The sequence below is a fragment of the Schistocerca americana genome, chromosome 5 (genome assembly GCF_021461395.2).
Source record: "Schistocerca americana isolate TAMUIC-IGC-003095 chromosome 5, iqSchAmer2.1, whole genome shotgun sequence".
Classification (NCBI taxonomy): domain Eukaryota; kingdom Metazoa; phylum Arthropoda; class Insecta; order Orthoptera; family Acrididae; genus Schistocerca; species Schistocerca americana.
The window spans coordinates 36,297,990-36,305,712 of record NC_060123.1 but is presented as its reverse complement, the minus strand read 5'-3'; the positions used below and the strand labels follow the sequence as shown (position 1 = coordinate 36,305,712).

General features: G+C 46.8%; 1 pseudogene; it reads left to right on the top strand.

The window, feature by feature from the left end:
* The first annotated feature begins 7,267 nt into the window (after positions 1–7,267).
* On the top strand, positions 7,268–7,385 carry LOC124617169 (annotated as a pseudogene).
* Positions 7,386–7,723: the final 338 nt, after the last annotated feature.

The window sequence follows — 7,723 nt, the reverse complement described above, 5'->3', positions numbered from 1 at the left end:
CCCGGAATGTGCTCTCTCGTAATTTCGATAATAAACCTCTCCGTATTGCGTAACGCCTTTCTTGAAGTGTCCGCCACTGGAGCTTGTTCAGCATCTCCGTAACGCTCTCGCGCTGACTAAATGTCCCCATGACGAATCGCGCTGCTTTTCGCTGGATCATGTCTATCTCTTCTATTAATCCAACCTGGTAAGGGTCCCATACTGATGAGCAATACTCAAGAATCGGACGAACAAGCGTTTTGTAAGCTACTTCTTTCGTCGATGAGTCACATTTTCTTAGAATTCTTCCTATGAATCTCAACCTGGCGCCTGCTTTTCCCACTATTTGTTTTATGTGATCATTCCACTTCAGATCGCTCCGGATAGTAACTCCTAAGTATTTTACGGTCGTTACCGCTTCCAATGATTTACCACCTATGGCATAATCGTACTGGAATGGATTTCTGCCCCTATGTATGCGCATTATATTACATTTATCTACGTTTAGGGAAAGCTGCCAGCTGTCGCACCATGCATTAATCCTCTGCAGGTCTTCCTGGAGTACGTACGAGTCTTCTGATGTTGCTACTTTCTTGTAGACAACCGTGTCATCTGCAAATAGCCTCACGGAGCTACCGATGTTGTCAACTAAGTCATTTATGTATATTGTAAACAATAAAGGTCCTATCACGCTTCCTTGCGGTACTCCCGAAATTACCTCTACATCTGCAGATTTTGAACCGTTAAGAATGACATGTTGTGTTCTTTCTTCTAGGAAATCCTGAATCCAATCACAAACCTGGTCCGATATTCCGTAAGCTCGTATTTTTTTTTCACTAAACGTAAGTGCGGAACCGTATCAAATGCCTTCCTGAAGTCCAGGAATACGGCATCAATCTGCTCGCCAGTGTCTACGGCACTGTGAATTTCTTGGGCAAATAGGGCGAGCTGAGTTTCACATGATCTCTGTTTGCGGAATCCATGTTGGTTATGATGAAGGAGATTTGTATTATCTAAGAACGTCATAATACGAGAACACAAAACATGTTCCATTATTCTACAACAGATTGACGTAAGCGAAATAGGCCTATAATTATTCGCATCTGATTTATGACCCTTCTTGAAAATGGGAACGACCTGCGCTTTCTTCCAGTCGCTAGGTACTTTACGTTCTTCCAGCGATCTACGATAAATTGCTGATAGAAAGGGGGCAAGTTCTTTAGCATAATCACTGTAGAATCTTAAGGGTATCTCGTCTGGTCCGGATGCTTTTCCGCTACTAAGTGATAGCAGTTGTTTTTCAATTCCGATATCGTTTATTCCAATATTTTCCATTTTGGCGTCCGTGCGACGGCTGAAGTCAGGGACCGTGTTACGATTTTCCGCAGTGAAACAGTTTCGGAACACTGAATTCAGTATTTCTGCCTTTCTTCGGTCGTCCTCTGTTTCGGTGCCATCGTGGTCAACGAGTGACTGAATAGGGGATTTAGATCCGCTTACCGATTTTACATATGACCAAAACTTTTTAGGGTTCTTGTTTAGATTGTTTGCCAATGTTTTATGTTCGAATTCGTTGAATGCTTCTCTCATTGCTCTCTTTACGCTCTTTTTCGCTTCGTTCAGCTTTTCCTTATCAGCTATGATTCGACTACTCTTAAACCTATGATGAAGCTTTCTTTGTTTCCGTAGTACCTTTCGTACATGATTGTTATACCACGGTGGATCTTTCCCCTCGCTTTGGACCTTAGTCGGTACGAACTTATCTATGGCGTACTGGACGATGTTTCTGAATTTTTTCCATTTTTGTTCCACATCCTCTTCCTCAGAAATGAACGTTTGATGGTGGTCACTCAGATATTCTGCGATTTGTGCCCTATCACTCTTGTTAAGCAAATATATTTTCCTTCCTTTCTTGGCATTTCTTATTACACTTGTAGTCATTGATGCAACCACTGACTTATGATCACTGATACCCTCTTCTACATTCACGGAGTCGAAAAGTTCCGGTCTATTTGTTGCTATGAGGTCTAAAACGTTAGCTTCACGAGTTGGTTCTCTAACTATCTGCTCGAAGTAATTCTCGGACAAGGCAGTCAGGATAATGTCACAAGAGTCTCTGTCCCTGGCTCCAGTTCTGATTGTGTGACTATCCCATTCTATACCTGGTAGATTGAAGTCTCCCCCTATTACAATAGTATGATCACGAAACTTCTTCACGACGTTCTGCAGGTTCTCTCTGAGGCGCTCAACTACTACGGTTGCTGATGCAGGTGGTCTATAGAAGCATCCGACTATCATATCTGACCCACCTTTGATACTTAACTTAACCCAGATTATTTCACATTCGCATTCGCTAATAACTTCACTGGATATTATTGAATTCTTTACTGCTATAAATACTCCTCCACCATTGGCGTTTATCCTATCCTTGCGGTATATATTCCATTCTGTGTCTAGGATTTCGTTACTGTTCACTTCCGGTTTTAACCAACTTTCCGTTCCTAATACTACATGCGCACTATTTCCTTCAATAAGAGATACTAATTCAGGAACCTTGCCCTGGATACTCCTGCAGTTTACCAATATTACGTTGACTTTTCCTGTTTTTGGTCTCTGAGGACGGACGTTCTTTATCAACGATGATAATGTCCTCTCTGGTAAGCCTTCAGGTATTTTATCGTTTCGCCCAAGGGGGGGTCCCTCTAACCTAAAAAAACCCCCGTGTGCACGCCACACGTACTCTGCTACCCTAGTAGCTGCTTCCGGTGTGTAGTGCACGCCTGACCTGTCTAGGGGGGCCCTACAGTTCTCCACCCAATAACGGAGGTCGATGAATTTGCAACCATTATAGTCGCAGAGTCGTCTGAGCCTCTGGTTTAGACCCTCCACACGGCTCCAAACCAGAGGACCGCGATCGACTCTGGGCACTATGCTGCAGATATTAAGCTCAGCTTGCACTCCGCGTGCGATGCTGGTTGTCTTCACCAAATCAGCCAGCCGCCGGAAGGAACCAAGGATGGCCTCAGAACCCAAGCGGCAGGCGTCATTCGTTCCGACATGTGCTACTATCTGCAGCCGGTCACACCCAGTGCGTTCAATAGCTGCCGGAAGGGCCTCCTCCGCATTACGGACGAGACCCCCCGGCAAGCACACCGAGTGCACACTGGCATTCTTCCCCGACCTACCCGCTATTTTCCTAAGGGGCTCCATAACCCGCCTAACGTTGGAGCTCCCTATAACTAATAGGCCCGCCCTCTGTGACTGTCGGGACCTTGCCGGAGAATCGGCCACTGGCCCAACAGGCGAGGCATCCTGTGGTGGCTCGGAAACGATGTCATCACCACTAGGAAGCACCCCGTACCTGTTGGAAAGGGGTAAGGCAGCTGCCACGCGGCCAGATCCCACCTTCGCCTTTCGGCCAGGCACCCGCGAGCCCACCACTGTCCGCCATTCACCCTGGAGTGATGGCTGACCGGTAAGATGCTCACTGCCGGAAGACGCAGCGACATCAGGGGTTCCATGCGATTCCAAGGCCACCGAAGTAGGCATAGGTCTCACCACAGTTGCCCCAACGCCACTACGAGCCGACGCCTGCGCCTCGAGCTCGATGAGCCTAACAGACAAAGCCTCCACCTGCCCCCGAAGAGTGGCCAATTCTCCTTGCGTCCGCTCACAACAACCACAGTCCCTACACATGACTATATTTACCCTACAAGCGAACGGTGTACTCGCCTTATTAGCAGCAGGAAATCGAAGTGCTCTCTCACTGACGGTCTAACCGACACTGAGCTGTTCTAACCAAACAAACAAAAGCCTGTACGATACGAGGGTCAGTAGCAACGGCGATACTGTACACTACACTGTTATTAAAATAAAAGGTTGTGTCTAGTAGGCACTCAAACACGCAAGAAATTACAAAAATAAAATAGTAACTACCCAGATAACTGAAAATAAGTTGTACCTGTTTGAAGCTTGTAAAAATGTGTAACAAGCGAACGGTGTACTCGCCTTATTAGCAGCAGGAAATCGAAGTGCTCTCTCACTGACGGTCTAACCGACACTGAGCTGTTCTAACCAAACAAACAAAAGCCTGTACGATACGAGGTTCGATAGCAACGGCGATACTGTACACTACACTGTTATTAAAATAAACGGTTGTGTCTAGTAGGCACTCAAACACGCAAGAAATTACAAAAATAAAATAGTAACTACCCAGATAACTGAAAATAAGTTGTACCTGTTTGAAGCTCGTAAAAATGTGTAACAAGCGAACGGTGTACTCGCCTTATTAGCAGCAGGAAATCGAAGTGCTCTCTCACTGACGGTCTAACCGACACTGAGCTGTTCTAACCAAACAAACAAAAGCCTGTACGATACGAGGGTCAGTAGCAACGGCGATACTGTACACTACACTGTTATTAAAATAAAAGGTTGTGTCTAGTAGGCACTCAAACACGCAAGAAATTACAAAAATAAAATAGTAACTACCCAGATAACTGAAAATAAGTTGTACCTGTTTGAAGCTCGTAAAAATGTGTAACAAGCGAACGGTGTACTCGCCTTATTAGCAGCAGGAAATCGAAGTGCTCTCTCACTGACGGTCTAACCGACACTATTGGGGACAATGGGCTCTCCATAGCTACTCTGTCAGTCTGTTCAAAATATTTGTCATTAAATAAAAAGTACGTCGACGTCAGCACATGGCGACAAACCCGTTATTCTTTCATAAAGCCTCCAACACGATATTTGGGCATAGTAGTTGGGAGGGGACTTCAAAAATTAAGTTACACATTATTATGGCAGGCCAAGTAACCTTTATTGAATGCTGCACTGTACTTAAAAGTCACACAGATACGTGACATAATTATTCAGCGTAGTCATCAAGTCTCTATAAACAAAGCTCGGAATATTCTACCAGTAGTTAAACCCCTCGGCGACAGAAATCCACGAATGGGTCACGGAGCCATCGAGAATGTGAGCGTCGTCGTCACTGGAAAATATGCGATTACCGTGAAACCGTTCGTCGATTGCCTGGGCATTGTCGTCTGTGGTCAGTTTTGATTACCTTCCTTCCCGATCAGCATTAGCCAGCCCTGTGAGGTCTAGGTCAAATTGTTGGCGCCATTTCGCTACGCCTAGACGCGACATTGCTTTTGTTACATGGAAGGTGACAATAACTGAACTATATGAAAAATACGTAAATTAATTTCAAACTACGGCGATCTCATACTTTATTCAACATGTAAACGAAACTGCAGGTATTTGGATTTAGGTTATGACATGTTCGATATACCTGAAATCATTGGCAATGATGTGACATCGACGAATAGCGAAATACTGCATGAAGTGTCGGAACATTGATGCTGTGGATGACTGACCTCCTGAATGTTTTCAGCCCAGCAATGGTTTTGGGGTTATTGCTGTACGCCTTGTCTTTAGTGTGTCCCTACAAAAAGCAGTGGCGCGTATTCAGATCAGGAGAATATAGCAGCCAGTCGAGGCCCATGCTAGTGGCCTGTGGGTACCCCAGAGCCAGAATGCGGTCCCCAGGACATCAAACACTCTCCTGATTGGATAGGATCGAGCTCCGTCTTGCATCAACCACATCTCGTCCAAATCAAGGTTACTCTGGATAATGGGCATGAAATCATCTTCCAAAACCTTCTCGCACCGATTATTCCGCGACTGGACTTTGCACACCACACAGTCAACCGTTGGGGGTGAAGAGACTTGTCGATCACGATATGCGGATTCTCAGTCCCCCAAATTTTGTTTATTTTGTTTATTGACGATCCCATTCAAATGAAAGTGGGCTTCGTCGCTAAACAAAACCATGCGTGCGCGTACTAATTCCCATCTTGACCTGCGGCCAACCGCTCAGAAGTTATGACGATTTTGTTTCATGTACAAGGGACGTCCAAAAAGAAACGAGTCGGAGGCATAATTACAGAAACCAGTCCCTGTATGATAGGAGTATTGACCCCGGCTGTTGAGACACTTCTCCAACTGTCACACAAGGCGGTGAATGGCTGTTTCATAAAATTCCCGGGGCTGCGATGTTAACCAGATCCGCACGGACAACTGGACGTCGACGTCCGAGGTAAATCGTTTGCCCCCCAGAGCCTTTTTAAGGGGCCCTCTTCTGATTCACTTTCTGCATCACGGGACAACAGTGAATGCCCAGCGTTACTCGCAAACCTTGACCACCCTTCGCCAAGCTATCAAATCAAAACGACCAGGCAATCTCACCCGTGGGGTTATTCAGCTCCACGACAATGCAAAGCCTCATACGGCCTACACAGTCGTAGCACTCCCTAGAAATTTCAAATGGGAGGTTCTCGGCCACCCTCTATACAGTCCGGTCCTCTCTCCCCGTGATTACGCCATTTTTGGTCCCCTTAAAAAGGTTCTGAGGGGCAAACTATTCAACTCGGACGACGACGTCCAGCTGTACGTGCTAATTTTGTGAGATGGCCATTCACGGCCTTGTGTCACAGTGGGACAAGTGTCTTAACAGCCAGGGTCAATACTTCTAACATACAAAAAAAATGGCTCTGAGCACTATGGGACTTAACATCTATGGTCACCAGTGCCCTAGAACTTAGAACTACCTAAACCTAGCTTAGCTAAGGACATCACACAACACCTAGTCATCACGAGGCAGAGTCTAACATACAGGTTCTGGTTTCTGTAATTTTAGCTCCGGCTCTTTTCTTACCGAACGCCCTTAATACTTCAATAATTGTCACCCTGTATTATATTGTCCTGCGAGCGGATCAGGACGGGAGGTGACTCTGTCTTCAGTTGCGAAGTGGCTCGTCTAACTCATAGACGTGGTGCCTGAGAATACAAGCTGGAATATTTTCAGGTAAGGAAACTCGGTGGGAAAAAGGACGAGGATCTCAACTGAGACTGAGCAACGAAGTAGGAATGGAAACTACTGTCGAATCCTACGAGGCACTAACACGCTGTTTCTATCCTGCATGTACCCCGTGCAGCTGCCTGCCACGAGAAACTAAGCCCCGTTCCGGAGGCAGAGTAACGCAGGTTCACGGTCTGAGGCAGACTGGGATCGGAATCCTCAGAAGCGCCGGCGGCGCCGCATACATGGGCTCGCATGACACGCCTCCCACGCGATCACGCGCTGTCCTCCTGACCCCAGCCTCTTCCAGAAGCTGTTGATCACGTAACCCACACTACCCTTATCACAAAAACACAGTTCCTCCTGCAACCTGGCGCTCCTTCTGACGTTAGGTTACTCTTTTACTGGCACACCTTGTGCAACATTGGCAACGGCCTTGCCGCAGTGGATACACCGGTTCCCGTGAGATCACCGAAGTTAAGCGCTGTCGGGCGTTGCCGGCATTTGGATGGGTGACCATCCGGGCCGCCATGTGCTGTTGCCATTTTTCGGGGTGCACTCAGCCTCTTGATGCCAATTGAGGAGCTACTCCACCGAATAGTAGCGGCTCCGGTCAAGAATACCATCATAACGACCGGGAGAGCGGTGTGCTGACCACACGCCCCTCCTATCCGCATCCTCAGCTGAGGATGATACGCCGGTCGGATGGTTCCGATGGGCCACTTGTGCCCTGAAGACGGAGTGCTTGTTCAACGTTATATCCTTAGCTATACACTCTCAATACTTCACGCTACTCGTTCGCGACACATACGCGACAATGTGCCGCCAGACTCTCACGGTGAATCTGTGTGCAGTTTAGACGTTTTCCTGCTGTTATGCGTA